Source organism: Pristiophorus japonicus, chromosome 19 (assembly GCF_044704955.1).
Source record: "Pristiophorus japonicus isolate sPriJap1 chromosome 19, sPriJap1.hap1, whole genome shotgun sequence".
Taxonomy (NCBI): Eukaryota; Metazoa; Chordata; class Chondrichthyes; family Pristiophoridae; genus Pristiophorus; species Pristiophorus japonicus.
In genome coordinates this window covers 99,434,179-99,449,706 of record NC_091995.1, presented here as the reverse complement: position 1 = coordinate 99,449,706, position 15,528 = coordinate 99,434,179, and the positions used below count along the sequence as shown (strand labels likewise).

Below are 15,528 nucleotides of genomic sequence, written 5' to 3'. Positions count from 1 at the left end.
TTTTTAATACACTTTGCCCCTTTAGAATTTTTCTGTAATGTGGCTCTTTTTGTTTTTGCCTTGGGTTTCTCTGCCCTCCACTTTTACTATTCTTATTTCTATCTTTTGCTTTTGTCTCCATTTTATTTCCCTCTGTTTCCCTGCATAGGTTCCCATCCTCCTGCCATGTTAGTTTAACTCCTCCCCAACAGCACTAGCAAACACTCCCCCTAGGACATTGGTTCCGGTCCTGCCTAAGTGCAGACCGTCCGGTTTGTACTGGTCCCACCTTCCCCAGAACCGGTTCCAATGTCCCAGGAATTTGAATCCCTCCCTGCTGCACCACTCCTCAAGCCACGTATTCATCTGAGCTATCCTGCGATTCCTACTCTGACTAGCACGTGGCACTGGTAGCAATCCTGGGATTACTACTTTTGAGGTCCTACTTTTTAATTTAGCTCCTAGCTCCCTAAATTTGTCTCGTAGGACCTCATCCCTTTTTTTACCTATATCGTTGGTACCTATATGCACCACGACAACTGGCTGTTCACCCCCCCTTTTCAGAATGTCCTGCACCCGCTCCGAGACATCCTTGACCCTTGCACCAGGGAGGCAACATGCCATCCTGGAGTCTCGGTTGCGGCCGCAGAAACCCCTATCTATTCCCCTTACAATCGAATCCCCTATCACTATTGCTCTCCCACTCTTTTTCCTGCCCTCCTGTGCAGCAGAACCAGCCACAGTGCCATGAACTTGGCTGCTGCTGCCCTCCCCTGGTGAGTCATCCCCCTCAACAGTACTCAAAGCAGTGTATCTGTTTTGCAGGGGGATGACCACAGGGGACCCCTGCACTACCTTCATTGCACTGCTCTTCCTGTTGGTCTTCCATTTACCATCTGGCTGTGTACCCTTCTCCTGCGGTAAGACCAACTCGCTAAACGTGCTATTCACGTCATTCTCAGCATCGTGGATGCTCCAGAGTAAATCCACCCTCAGCTCCAGTGCCGCAACGCGGACCGTCAGGAGCTGGAGGCGGATACACTTCCTGCCCACGTAGTCGTCAGGGACACCGGAAGCATCCCTGACTTCCCACATAGTACAGGAGGAGCATAACACGTGTCCGAGCTCTCCTGCCATGACTTAACCCTTAGATTAACTTAAATTGGCAACAACAATGCTAAATGTGAAATAGAAAAGAAAAAGAAAAACTACTTACCAATCTCCTTTACCTTCCCCTCAAGTGGGTTGGCCATTTTGCCACTATCTTGTGTGCCTGGAGAATAATCACTGTCACCCACAGCCCCTGGGGTACAACCCAATGAGTTCACATTGCCTCTTAGCCCAGTTCTCTTCTCTTCCCACCCCACTGCCTGGTTCCACTGCAGCTAGTATGTGCTCAGCACTGACCCCGTGCTGGGATTTGGTGAGGTGTTAGAATCAAAGAACGGTTACAGCACAGAGGGCCATTCAGCCCGTTGAGCCCGTGCCGGCTCTCTGCAAGAGCACCTCAGCCAGTCCCACTCCCCCGCCCTTTCCCTGTAACTCTGCACAATTTTTTCCTTCAGGTATTTATCCAACTCCCTTTTGAAAGCCACGATTGAGTCTGTCTCCACCATCCCCTCAGGCAGCGCATTCCAAATCCTAACCACTCGCTGCGTAAAAATGTTTTCCCTCATGTCGCCTTTGGTTCTTCTGCCAATCGCCTTAAATCTGTGTCCTCTGGTTCCCGACCCTTCCACCAATGGGAACAGTTTCTCTCGATCTACTCTGTCCAGACCCCTCATGATTTTGAACACTTCGATCAAATCCCCTCTCAACCTTCTCTGCTCCAAGAAGAACAACCCCGGCTTCTCCAGTCTATCCACGTAACTGAAGTTTGACTATGAGAAGGCCATCCAAGTTAAGCCGAATCTAGTCCTCTCGCAATGTCATCACCGAAAATAAAGGCGAGTAGTGGCCAGGGTTTATACCAGAGACATGATTTGAACAACCTGTCTATGGGGAGATACAATTTACATGAGAAGCTGCAAACTTATTGGAAGAAAATTGCTGATTCAGTGGCGAGAGTGAGACACCCAATATTTGTGAGAGGTTGCACAGCGAACTATCAAATGTCAGTATGTTTAGAAGAGGAGAGAAGATTAAAGAGGAAAGGGTACATTAAAGATTGAGAGAAAAGGTCATGCCGAGGGAGTACCGTCTGAAATGACCTGAAGCACCTGCTTGAATAGTGCCCCATCCTGCACTGTCCAGGATAGTCTAATGGTCGCTATCGGTAACGTTCAGCTCTTCCCAAGGGATGGATTTCACACTCACCTTTCTTGGATAAACAGAAGCACATACTGAAACCCAGGAGGATGAGGATAAGAAGGACACCACTGCAGATGCCTGTTATGGCCAGAGTACTGTACCCGGCAGTCACTGCTAGACAGGAGGCAAAAATAAACAGCCTCAATTTGAGAGTGGGGAATTCCTACTCCTGCACCTATTTTCTATGTTTCTATGTTTCTCCCTCATACTTTGAATCCAGTTCTGCTCAAGAGCCCTGTCCTGTGTCCCTTGGCCATAGAAGTTAATGTACGTTTTAGGATTAGACTGTTTTTGTTCTCAAACTACAGACCCCCATCCTACACATTCTGTCCTCTCCCTGCATCCCCAGTGTGTCCAAAACAAGATTCCTAACACTGAATCGGACTCGAACACATTCTTCCCCAGGAACTATTCACTCCCTCAGTCTGCCCTTCCCCAAACAGTTTATAGATGTTTAAACCCTAAACATGGTAATCATCATCATCATAGGCAGTCCCTCAAAATCGAGACTTGCTTCCACTCTAAAAGTGAATTCTCAGGTGACTGAACAGTCCATTACGGGAATTACAGTCACAGGTGGGACAGACAGTGGCTGGAGGAAAAGGTGGGCAGGGAGTCTGGTTTGCCGCACACTCCTTCCGCTGCCTGTGCTTGATTTCTGCATGCTCTTGGCAATGAGACTCGAGGTGCTCAGCGCCCTCCTGGATGCTCTTCCTCCACTTAGGGTGCTCTTTGGCCAGGGATTCCAACGTTCCGGTGGAGATGTTGCACTTTATCAGGGAGGCTTTGAGGATGTCCTTGAAACATTTCCTCTGCCCACCTGGGGTTCGCTTGCCATGTAAGACTTCCAAGTAGAGCGCTTGCTTTGGGAGTTTCGTGTCGGGCATGTGGAGCTGGTCGAGTGTGGTCAATGCTTCGATGTTGGGGATGTTGGCCTGATCGAGAACACTGACGTTGGTTCATCTATCCTCCCAGTGGATTTGCAGGATCTTGTGGAGGGAGCATTGATGGTACTTCTCCAGCCCTTTGAGTTGTCTACTGTATATGGTCCACGTCTCTGAGCGGCGGGTATCACTACTGCCCTGTAGTGCCAGATTTGAGGTTTTGGTCTTCAAACACTCTCTTCTTCAGGCGACCGAAGGCTGCGCTGGCACACTGAAGGCAGTGCTGGACCTCGTCGTCAATGTCTGCCCTTGCTGGCAGTAGGCTCCCGAGGTATGGGAAATGGTTCACGTTGTCCAAGGCCACCTCGTACGCCTCGGCGAAGATGCTGATGATGGCTTGAAGTTCGGCCTCTGAATGTGCGCAGACGCAATCGTCATCCGCGTACTGTAGCTAATCACCACCCCAACTGGCCTTCTCTTTACTCCTACTCTTTTTTAAATTTTGAGATGTCCTGCACTGTAGGCCTGATCCCCTTACCCAGGCTTTTCAATAAAAGATCCATGTAATACAGACTGTTTCTTACAATATTTACAGCGTAGAACCTGAAACTAAAGAATATCAGACTGTACAGTTCCTTAGAGAGATAAATATTTAGGAATAAGCCATGCACTTATTAGTTAACTGGTGCCTCGCCCAAGTGGCTATTCTTTATGTATGTGTCAATGGGCTGTTCAACTATTAGGGGATATCACAGCCTGATCTCGGCCACACCTCATGTCCACACACGATATGTTTTAGCACAATTTACTGGACAAGAATCAGGGCAACCTCCCTGAGCTATGTCTGGAACTCAGTTCTGATGCAAGATGAACATGATCTGTTTCTGAATCAGATAGTTGATTGTGGGAAGGAAAGGATTCTCCCAAACCCGCAGCCTCCACCAACCGAAGGTCAAGGGCAGCAGATGCATGGGAACACCGTCACTTCCAAGTTCCCTCCAAGTAACACACCGAAGTTTGAGGAACAGCACTTCATTTTCCGATTAGGCACCTTACAGCCTTCTGGACTCAACATTGAGTTCAACAATTTCTGATCATAACCACTGCCCCCTGTTTAAAACCTGTTACATCTCTAACTTTTTCCAGTTCTGATGAAAGGTCACCAATCTGAAACCTTAACTCTGTTTCAGTCTCCACAGATGCTGCCTGACGTGCTGAGTGTTTCCAGCATTTTCTGTTTTTATTACAACAAACCTTATGCCCAGCTAATGTAACGATCACTGAATGCTTCAGAATTAGCTGCAAACTATAGTGAGATAGATGCACAGAACATCAGTGCTGACAACTCACTCATTTCTATTCTGCGTCCACTGTCTCACCTCTCAGTCGGACATACACTGTCACTGGCTCACTCCGGTTGGACCATTCATTGGTGGCTGCCTCGTTTACACAGCTGTAGTTGCCTTGATTCCATGCGGTCATCCCTTCAATCTTCAAAATCCCATAATTTGCGTCTCCCTGGATGGTTTCGAGAAACTTTTCATCTTTGTAAAAGAGATACTTGATGCTTTTACTTGGAGGAATGCAGGAAAGGAAAATGGTGTCTCCTTCAGTACAGTAAGCATGCGATGTGGTAATCGGAGGCTTTGGTAGAATTTCTGCAGTAAACAGGATCCCGGTTAATCAAAACTAAATAAAACATCATTCACTCACAGTTATGTAGGTCAGGTCAGGTAGGGTTGGATAGGGTAGGATTGGGTAGGTTAGGTAGGTTAGAGTTGGGTTGAGCTGAGTTCGATTGGCTAGGGTTGGGTTGTGTAGAATAGAATTGTGTAGGTAGCTTTGGGTAAGGTAGGTTAGGGTTGGGTTGGGTTGAGTTAAGTTGGGTAGGCTAGGGTTGGGGAGCATTGGGTGGGTCGGATAGGTTAGGGTTAGGTTGGGTTGGGTTGAGTTAAGTTGGGTAGGGTAGGATTAGGTTGGGTTGAGTTAAGTTAGGTAGGATAGGATTAGGTTGGGTTGAGTTAAGTTGGGTAGGGTAGGGTTAGGTTGGGTTGAGTTAAGTTGGGTAGGGTAGTATTGGCTGGTCAGGTAGGTTAGAGTAGGGTTGAGTTGAATAGGGGTGGATAGGTTCTGGTCAAACTCGTCTCATAAGAACATAAGAAATAGGAGCAGGAGTCGGCCATTTGACCCCTCGAGCCTTCTCCACCATTCAATAAGAGCATGGCTGATCTGATCATAGACTCAGCTTCAATTCCCTGCCTACTCCCCCATAACCCTTTATTCCCTTATTGCTCAAAAATCTGTCTATCTCCGCCTTAAATATATTCAGTGACCCAGCCTCCACAGCTCTCTGGGGCAGAGAATTCCACAGATTTACAACCCTCTGAGAGAAGAAATTGCTCCTCATCTCAGTTTTAAATGGATGACCCCTTATTCTGAAACCATGTCCCCTGGTTTTAGTTTCCCCTATGAGTGGAAATATCCTCTCTACATCCACCTTGTCGAGCCCCCTCATTATCTTATAAGTTTCAATCCAATCACCTCTCATTCTTCTGAACTCCATTGAGTATAGGCCAAACCTACTCAACCTATCCTCATAACTCAACACCCTCATCTCCAGAATCAACCAAGTGAATCTTCTCTGAATAGCTTCCAATGCTAAATTGGAGACCAAAACTGCATGCAGTACTCCAGGTGTGGCCTCACCAATACCCTGTACAGTTGTGGCAGGACTTCTCTGCTTTTATACTCTATCCCCCTTGCAATAAAGGCCAACATTCCATTTGCCTTCCTGATCACTTGCTGTACCTGCATACTAACTGTTTGTGTTTCATGTACAAAGGCACATAGGTCTCTCTGTACTGCAGCACTTTGCAATTTTTCTCCATTTAAATTATAATTTGCTTTTCTATTATTTCTGGCAAAGTGGATAACTTCACATTTTCCCACATTGTACTCCATCTGCCAAATGTTTGCCCACTCACTTAGCCTGTCTATATCCCTTTGCAGATTTTTTGTGTCCTCCTCACAATTTGCTTTCCCATCCATCTTTGTATCATCAGCAAATCTGGCTACATTACACTCTGTCCCTTCATCCAAGTCTTTAATATAGATTATAAATAGTTGAGGCCCCAGCACGATCCCTGCAAGCACCAGTTCAGAAAAAGGGAAGGAACATGTTGCAATGAGGGGATTTTCTCTTTGTGCCATCGACAGTCTGACAAAAGGGAGTGGGAACATTTTGTCGGGATTTGGATTTAAATCAGAGAATCATAGAAATTTACGACACAGAAGGAGGCCATTCGGCCCATCGTGTCCGCGCCGGCCGACAAAGAGCCACCCAGCCTAATCCCACTTTCCCGCTCTGGGTCCGTAGCCCTGTGGGTTACGGCACTTCAGGAGCACATCCAGGTACTTTTTAAATGTGGTGAGGGTTTCTGCCTCTACCACCCTTTCAGGCCGTGAGTTCCAGACCCCCACCGCCCTCTGGGTGAAGACATTTGCCCTGAAATCCCCTCGAAACTTCCCCTCAATTACTTTAAATCTATGTGGTTGGTTGCTATAACCGAATGAGCAGGGTGAGGATATTGGCGAGGGTACAATTCCCCAGATGTTAACGCCAGATGCTGTCACTTTGCCACGTTAGTGTCAGGGTCAGGGTCAGGGTCTGGGTCAGGGTCAGGGTCAGGGTTAGGGTCAGGGTCTGGGTCAGGGTCTGGGTCTGGGTCAGGGTCAGGGTCAGGGTCAGGGTTAGGGTTAGGGTCAGGGTCTGGGTCAGGGTCAGGGTTAGTGTGGGTCAGGGTCAGGGTCAGGGTTTGGGTCAGGGTCAGGGTCAGGGTCAGGGTTAGTGTGGTTTAGGGTCAGGGTCTGGGTTAGGGTTAGGGTCAGGGTCTGGGTCGGGTTAAGGTTAGTGTGGTTTAGGGTCAGGGTCTGGGTCAGGGTCTGGGTTAGGGTTAGGGTTAGGGTCAGGGTCTGGGTTAGGGTCAGGGTCAGGCTTAGTGTGGTTTAGGGTCAGGGTCAGGGTCAGGGTTAGGGTCAGGGTCAGGGTAAGGGTGAGGGTCAGGGTCAGGGTCAGGGTTAGGGTTAGGGTGGTTTAGGGTCAGGGTCAGGGTCAGGGTCAGGGTTAGTGTTAGGGTTAGGGTTAGTGTGGGTTAGGGTCAGGGTCAGGGTCATAGTCAGGGTCAGGGTTAGGGTCGGGGTTAGGGTCAGGGTCAGGGTTAGTGTTACGGTTAGGGTTAGTGTGGGTTAGGGTCAGGGTCAGGGTTAGTGTTAGGGTCAGGGTCAGGGTCAGTGTTAGGGTCAGGGTCAGGGTTAGGGTTAGTGTGGGTTAGGGTTTGGGTTAGGGTTAGGGTTAGAGTTAGGGTTAGGGTTAGGGTTAGAGTTAGAGTTAGGGTTAGGGTTAGGGTTAGAGTTAGGGTCAGAGTCAGAGTCAGGGTTAGGGTCAGGGTCAGGGTTAGAGTTAGGGTTAGGGTTAGGGTTAGAGTTAGTGTTAGGGTTAGGGTTTGGGTTAGGGTTTGGGTTAGGGTTAGAGTTAGAGTTAGTGTTAGGGTTAGGGTTTGGGTTAGGGTTAGGGTTTGGGTTAGGGTTAGGGTTAGGGTTAGAGTTAGAGTTAGTGTTAGGGTTAGGGTTAGAGTTTGGGTTTGGGTTAGGGTTTGGGTTAGGGTTTGGGTTAGGGTTAGAGTTAGTGTTAGGGTTAGGGTTAGGGTTTGGGTTTGGGTTAGGATTAGGGTCAGGGTCAGAGTCAGAGTCAAGGTTAGGGTCAGGGTCAGGGTCAGGGTCAGAGTTAGGGTTAGGGTTAGGGTTAGGGTTAGTGTGGGTTAGGGTTAGGGTTAGGGTTAGGGTTAGAGTTAGTGTTAGGGTTAGGGTTTGGGTTAGGGTTAGAGTTAGAGTTGGAGTTAGGGTTAGGGTTTGGGTTTGGGTTAGGGTTAGGGTTTGGGTTAGGGTTAGGGTTTGGGTTAGGGTTTGGGTTTGGGTTAGGGTTCGGGTTTGGGTTTGGGTTAGGGTTTGGGTTTGGGTTAGGGTTCGGGTTTGGGTTTGGGTTAGGGTTAGAGTTTGGGTTTGGGTTTGGGTTAGGGTTTGGGTTAGGGTTAGGGTTTGGGTTAGGGTTTGGGTTTGGGTTAGGGTTCGGGTTTGGGTTTGGGTTAGGGTTAGGGTTTGGGTTTGGGTTAGGGTTTGGGTTTGGGTTAGGGTTAGGGTTAGGGTTTGGGTTTGGGTTAGGGTTAGGGTTTGGGTTAGGGTTAGGGTTTGGGTTAGGGTTTGGGTTCGGGTTAGGGTTCGGGTTTGGGTTAGGGTTAGAGTTAGGGTTAGGGTTAGGGTTAGGGTTAGGGTTAGGGTTAGGGTTTGGGTTTGTGTTAGGGTTTGGGTTTGGGTTAGGGTTTGGGTTAGTTACTTTGTGGAGCCGGTTAATGGGATCAGGGTTCCTGCATTTAAAGTAAGTATTGGCGAGTGTAAGGTGAAGACTCCAGTTGAAGCTGGGGTTGAACAGAGGGAGGGGGAATGGGTACACAGGAGGCGGTGAGCTGAGCACACATGCCCGCATGTGTGGCTGCGAGGGGCGGGGTCGGACAGTGAGGGGGGATGGGTCAGTGAGAGGGGGGTGGGTCAGTGAGGGGGGTGGGTCAGTGAGGGGGGTGGGTCAGTGAGGGGGGGTGGGTCAGTGAGGGAGGTGAGTCAGTGAGGGGGGAGGGTCAGTGAGGGGGGAGGGTCAGTGAGGGGGGGGTGGGTCAGTGAGGGAGGTGAGTCAGTGAGGGGGTGGGTCAGTGAGGGGGGTGGGTCAGTGAGGGGGGGTCAGTGAGGGGGGTGGGTCAGTGAGGGGGGTGAGTCAGTGAGGGGGTGGGTCAGTGAGGGGGGGGTCGGTCAGTGAGGGGGGTGGGTCAGTGAGGGGGGGGTGGGTCAGTGAGGGGGGGGTCGGTCAGTGAGGGGGGGTGGGTCAGTGAGGGGGGTGGGTCAGTGAGGGGGGGGTCGGTCAGTGAGGGGGGGTGGGTCAGTGAGGGGGGGTGGGTCAGTGAGGCGGTGGTGGGTCAGTGAGGGGGGGTGGGTCAGTGAGGGGGAGTGGGTCAGTGAGGGGGGGTCAGAGGGGGTGGTGGGTCAGTGAGGGTGGGTCAGTGAAAGGGGATCGGTCAGTGAGGGGGGGTGGGTCCGTGAGGAGGGGTGGGTCCGTGAGGGGGGTGTCGGTCAGTGAGGGGGGGTGTCGGTCAGTGAGGGGGTGGGTCAGTGAGGGTGGTGGGTCAGTGAGGGGGGTGGGTCAGTGAGGGGGGTGGGTCAGTGAGGGGGGGTGGGTCAGTGAGGGGGGGTCAGTGAGGGGGGATGGGTCAGTGAGGGGGGGTGGGTCAGTGAGGGGGGGGGGGTCAGTGAGGGGGGTGGGTCAGTGATGGGGGATGGGTCAGTGAGGGGGAGTTAGTGAGGGGGGTGTGGGTCAGTGAGGGGTGGGTCAGTGAGGGTGGGGTCTGTGAGGGGGGTGGGTCAGTGAGGGGGGTGTCAGTGAGGGGGGGTCAGTGAGGGGGGATGGGTCAGTGAGGGGGTGGTCAGTGAGAAGTGGGTCAGTGAGGGGTGGGTCAGTGAGGGGGGTGGGTCAGTGAGGGGGGTGGGTCAGTGAGGGGGGATGGGTCAGTGAGGGGGGGTCGGTCAGTGAGGGGTGGGTCAGTGAGGGGGGGTCAGTGAGGGGAGGTGGGTCAGTGAGGGGGGTGGGTCAGTGAGGGGGGGTCAGTGAGGGGGGGGTCAGTGAGGAGGGGTGGGCCAGTGAGGGGGGTGGGTCAGTGAGGGGGGGTCAGTGAGGGGGGGGTCAGTGAGGGGGGTGGGTCAGTGAGGGGGGGTTCAGTGAGGTGGGGTGGTCAGTGAGAGGGGGTCAGTCAGTGAGGGGTGGTGGGTCAGTGAGGGGGGATCGGTCAGTGAGGGGTGAGGGGGGTGGTCAGTGGGGGGGGGGTCAGTGAGGGGGGGTCGGTCAGTGAGGGGTGGTGGGTCAGTGAGGGGGGGGTCGGTCAGTGAGGGGTGAGGGGGGTGGTCAGTGGGGGGGGGTCAGTGAGGGGGGGTCGGTCAGTGAGGGGGTGAGTCAGGGAGGCGGGGTGGGTCAGTGAGGGGGGTCAGTCAGTGAGGGGTGGTGGGTCAGTGAGGGGTGGTGGGTCAGTGAGGGGTGGGTCAGTGAGGGGGGGCCAGTGAGAGGGGTGGGTCAGTGAGGGGTAGGTCAGTGAGGGGGGTGGTCAGTGAGGGAGGTCAGTCAGTGAGGGGTGGAGCAGTGAGGGGTGGGTCAGTGAGGTTGGGTGATCAGTGAGGGGGGTGGGTCAGTGAGGGGGGTGGGTCAGTGAGGGGGGATGGGTCAGTGATGGGGGGTCGGTCAGTGAGGGGTGGGTCAGTGAGCGGGGGTCAGTGAGGAGGGGTGGGCCAGTGAGGGGGGTGGGTCAGTGAGGGGGGGGTCAGTGAGGGGGGGGTCAGTGAGGGGGGTGGGTCAGTGAGGGGGGGTTCAGTGAGGTGGGGTGGTCAGTGAGAGGGGGTCAGTCAGTGAGGGGTGGTGGGTCAGTGAGGGGGGGGTCGGTCAGTGAGGGGTGAGGGGGGTGGTCAGTGGGGGGGGGGGTCAGTGAGGGGGGGTCGGTCAGTGAGGGAGGGGGTCGGTCAGTGAGGGGGTGAGTCAGGGAGGCGGGGTGGGTCAGTGAGGGTGGGTCAGTGAGGGGGGTCAGTCAGTGAGGGGTGGTGGGTCAGTGAGGGGTGGTGGGTCAGTGAGGGTGGGTCAGTGAGAGGGGTCTGTCAGTGAGGGGGAGTCAGTGAGGGGGGGTGGGTCAGTGAGGGTGGTGGGTCAGTGAGGGGTGGGTCAGTGACGGGGGGCCAGTGAGGGGGGGGTGGGTCAGTGAGGGGGGTGAGTCAGTGAGGGGTGGGTCAGTGAGGGGGGGCCAGTGAGGTGGGTGGGTCAGTGAGGGGGGTGGGTCAGTGAGGGGTGTTGGGTCAGTGAGGGGGGGTGGGTCAGTGAGGGGGGTGGGTCAATGAGGGGTGGGTCAGTGAGGGGGGGCCAGTGAGGTGGGTGGGTCAGTGAGGTGGGTGGGTCAGTGAGGGGGGGTGGGTCAGTGAGGGGGGTGGGTCAGTGAGGGGGGTGGGTCAGTGAGGGGGGTGGGTCAGTGAGGGGCGTGGGTCAGTGAGGGGGGGTGGGTCAGTGAGGGGGGTGGGTCAGTGAGGGGGGTGGGTCAGTGAGGGGGGTGGGTCAGTGAGGGGGGGGTGGGTCAGTGAGGGTGTGCGTCAGTGAGGGGGGTGGGTCAGTGAGGGGGGGTCGGTCAGTGAGGGGGGGTCAGTCAGTGAGGGGTGGTGGGTCAGTGAGGGTGGGTCAGTGAGGGGGGTCTGTCAGTGAGGGGGGGTCAGTGAGGGGGGGGTGGGTTAGTGAGGGTGGTGGGTCAGTGAGGGGTGGGTCAGTGAGGGGGGGCCAGTGAGGTGGGTGGGTCAGTGAGGGGTGGGTCAGTGAGGGGTGGTGGGTCAGTGAGGGTGGGTCAGTGAGGGGGGTCTGTCAGTGAGGGGGGGGTGGGTTAGTGAGGGTGGTGGGTCAGTGAGGGGTGGGTCAGTGAGGGGGGGCCAGTGAGGTGGGTGGGTCAGTGAGGGGTGTTGGGTCAGTGAGGGGGGTGGGTCAGTGAGGGGGGTGGGTCAGTGAGAGGGGGGTGGGTCAGTGAGGGGGGGTGGGTCAGTGAGAGGGGGGTGGGTCAGTGAGCGGGGGTCGGTCAGTGAGGGGGGAGCGGTCAGTGAGGGGGTGGGTCAGTGAGGGGGGGGTGGGTCAGTGAGGGGGGGGTGGGTCAGTGAGCGGGGGTCGGTCAGTGAGGGGGGAGCGGTCAGTGAGGGGGTGGGTCAGTGAGGGGCGGGTGGGTCAGTGAGGGGGGGGTGAGTCAGTGAGAGGGGGGTAGGTCAGTGAGGGGGGGTCGGTCAGTGAGGGGGGGGTGGTCAGTGAGGGGGGGTGGGTCAGTGAGGGGGGGGTTGGTCAGTGAGAGGGGGGGTGGGTCAGTGAGGGGGTGTGGGTCAGTGAGGGGGGGTGGGTCAGTGAGGGGGGGGTGGGTCAGTGAGAGGGGGGTGGGTCAGTGATGGGGGGTGTCAGTGAGAGGGGGTTGGTCAGTGAGGGGGGGTGGGTCAGTGAGGGGGGTGGGTCAGTGAGGGGGGTCTGTCAGTGAGGGGGGTCAGTGAGGGGGGGTTTGAGTCAGTGAGGGTGGTGGGTCAGTGAGGGGTGGGTCAGTGAGGTGGGTGGGTCAGTGAGGGGTGGGTCGGGGGGGTCGGTCAGTGAGGGGGGTCAGTGAGGGGTGTTGGGTCAGTGAGGGGGGGTGGGTCAGTGAGGTGGGTGGGTCAGTGAGAGGGGGTTGGGTCAGTGAGGGGGGGTGGGTCAGTGAGGGGGGGTGGGTCAGTGGGGGGGGGGTTGGTCAGTGAGGGGGGTGGGTCAGTGAGGGGGGTATGTCAGTGAGGGGGGTGGGTCAGTGAGGGGGGGTGGGTCAGTGAGGGGGGGTGGGTCAGTGAGTGGGGTGTGTCAGTGAGGGGGGTGGTCAGTGAGGGGGGTGGTCAGTGGGGGGGGGGTGGGTCAGTGAGGGGGGGTGGGTCAGTGAGTGGGGTGTGTCAGTGAGGGGGGTGGTCAGTGAGGGGGGTGGTCAGTGGGGGAGGGGGGTGGGTCAGTGAGTGGGGTGTGTCAGTGAGGGGGGTGGTCAGTGAGGGGGGTGGTCAGTGGGGGGGGTGGGTCAGTGAGGGGGGTGGGTCAGTGAGGGGGGTTGGTCAGTGAGGGGGGTGGTCAGTGAGGGGGGTGGTCAGTGGGGGGGGTGGGTCAGTGAGGGGGGATGGGTCAGTGAGGGGGGTTGGTCAGTGAGGGGGGTGGTCAGTGAGGGGGGGGGTGGGTCAGTGAGGGGGGGTGGGTCAGTGAGTGGGGTGTGTCAGTGAGGGGGGTGGTCAGTGGGGGGGTGGGTCAGTGAGGGGGGTGGTCAGTGGGGGGGGGGTGGGTCAGTGAGGGGGGGTGGGTCAGTGAGTGGGGTGTGTCAGTGAGGGGGGTGGTCAGTGAGGGGGGTGGTCAGTGGGGGGGGTGGGTCAGTGAGGGGGGGTGGGTCAGTGAGGGGGGTTGGTCAGTGAGGGGGGTGGTCAGTGAGGGGGGTCGGTCAGTGAGGGGTGGGTTGTGGGTCAATGCAGAGAGTGCCACAGGTGAGCGGGGCATGCGGTTGGGGAAAATGTGGACGGTGGATGTTGGGTGGAACTTGGCGGAAAATGTAGAGGAAGAAGTTCCAGCAGCGGCGACAGTCACGGAGGAGGTGAGCAATGTTTTACAGGTGCTCGTGGATTGGTCTGGAGCTTGAAGCTCAGCTCAGGGTGACTGTGTCCACTGGCCGCCTCAGCCCGAGTCCCCTGCCCAAGAATCAGTTGTTCTCAGGAGCTAAAGCGGATAGCTTGGGTGAGGCTGATGTTAGATAAAGTTGTGCCCCATTCGCAGATTGACAGTAGACGGTCAGACCGATCCGTGGTGGGGTCAGGATGTTGGCCGTTTCTGGAGAGGTGGAGCTAGGAATGTGGATCAAGAGTTGAGAGAATCGTGTATTACTCTCGGATGTTACACTGCTGCAGTGTGCATGATTCACCAGGGGTGGGGTAGTTCTTAGACAGGTATATTTATATGAAGGATACAGCTAAAAAATGTTTACCTATAAACACTCTAATTAAATGTTAAATTCAAAGACTTCCGGCGGGGTAGGGGGTCCCAGACCCCCTCCAGAACATCTATCCTATAAATGATCGACATCTGTAGCTAGTTCTAAAATTGCAGACATGCAACTGCTTGACACCATGTGATACACCAGTCAGACTGGTCTGAGACAGTCCCTGGCATGTGTTGGTCACCCCACACTCTGCAAACTGGAGCACATTTGTTCCACGATGACTTCCTGCTGCCCCTTTCCCGACCGCGCACATTTGCTTTGCGCCAATTCAGAGGTGTTGCGGCAGAAATGTGAGTCGCAGCCTGTGGTATAGCTGCATTCTGTGAGCTGAATGGCCTCTTTCTGTGCTGTAAATTCTATGCAAAGCAACAGGGGTTGGCTAAATCTCCCGTTAGTTGGTTGGGCTTCACTCTTACCAACTCTCCCTCAGTTTAACTAGTTTCAATAAGATTAAGAAGCTCCTCACATACTAACCTGCTGCAGACCGATGTTCAGTAATTTGAACTGTAACAGAAAGAATGTGATTAAATAAAATCGCTGTAAAAATCAGACCAAAATAGATCAAAGTATCTTTACTTCTCAGCAAACGATTGTCTGTGTGATCATTCAATAAACTTGTTTGAAAAAGGTTTCAGTGTTCAGTGCCATTTGCAAGTCCTCAGATAATAGAACAGCCCGTGCCCACGTGTAGCAAGACCTGGACGACGTTCAGGCTTGGACTGATAAGAGCAAAATAACATTCGCACCAAACAAGTGCCAGGCAATGACTATCTCCAATAGCAAGAGCCTATCCACCGCCCCTTGACAGTCAACGGCATTACCATTGTCAAATTCCCCACCATCAACATCCTGGGGGTCACCATTGACCAGAAACTTAACTGGACCAGACACATAAATACTGTGATAACAAGAGCGTGTCAGAGGCTGGGTATTCTGCGGTGAGTGTCTCACCTCCGAACTCCCCAAAGCCTTTCCACCATCTACAAGGCACAAGTCAGGAGTGTGATGGAACACTCTCCACTTGCCTGGATGAGTGCAGCTCCAACAACACTCAAGAAGTTCGACACCATCCAGGACAAAGCAGCCGCTCGATCGACACGCTACCCACCACCTTCAACACTCACTCCCTCCACCACCGGCGCCCCCTGGCTGCAGTGTGTACCATCTACAAGATGCACTGCAGCAACTCGCCAAGGCTTCTTCGGCAGCACCTCCCAAACCCGTGACCTCTACCCCCTAGAAGGACAAGGGCAGCAGACGCACGGGAACACCACCACCTCCACGTTCCCCTCCCAGTCACACACCATCCTGACTGGGAAATATATCGGCCGTTCCTTCACCGTCGCTGGGTCACAATCCTGGAACTCCCTCCCTAACAGCACTGTGGGAGCACCTTCCCTACACGGGCTGCAGCTGTTCAAGAAGGCGGCTCACCACCACCTTCTCAAGGGGCAGTTAGGGACGGGCAATAAATGCCGGCCTGGCCAGCAACTCCCACATTGCGGAACTAATAAAAAACCCCAATCCGGCTGGTCATTGAGGTCTGCTGTGTATCCGGGTCCAGCAGGAGGCTGGGAAATCCTGCGGAGATTAGCAGCCAGGGATGCCCCCCTTCCTGTTCGGAGATCTGAGCAGAAGGGGGCTGTGTTTAAATATTGAAGCCTCAGCTGGAGGCCCTTCAGTTCTACTTTGCTGCTATCCCAGCCATTATT

At 54.8% G+C, this 15,528-nt stretch overlaps 1 protein-coding gene across 3 annotated transcripts in view; it reads right to left on the bottom strand.

Moving 5' to 3' along the window:
* The window catches only part of LOC139230107 (uncharacterized), a 38,210-nt gene that overhangs the window by 22,155 nt on the left and 527 nt on the right, over positions 1 to 15,528 (bottom strand). For 2 of the 3 annotated variants that reach the window (XM_070861943.1, XM_070861942.1), the window contains exons 2-3: positions 14,291 to 14,320; positions 4,553 to 4,831 (exon numbers count right to left, since the gene is read on the bottom strand). The exons of the other annotated variant lie outside the window; for it this stretch is intronic. The gene's annotated coding sequence lies outside the window, so the exon portion shown is untranslated. The remainder of the gene's footprint in view (positions 1 to 4,552; positions 4,832 to 14,290; positions 14,321 to 15,528) is intronic. 3 annotated transcript variants of the gene reach the window in all.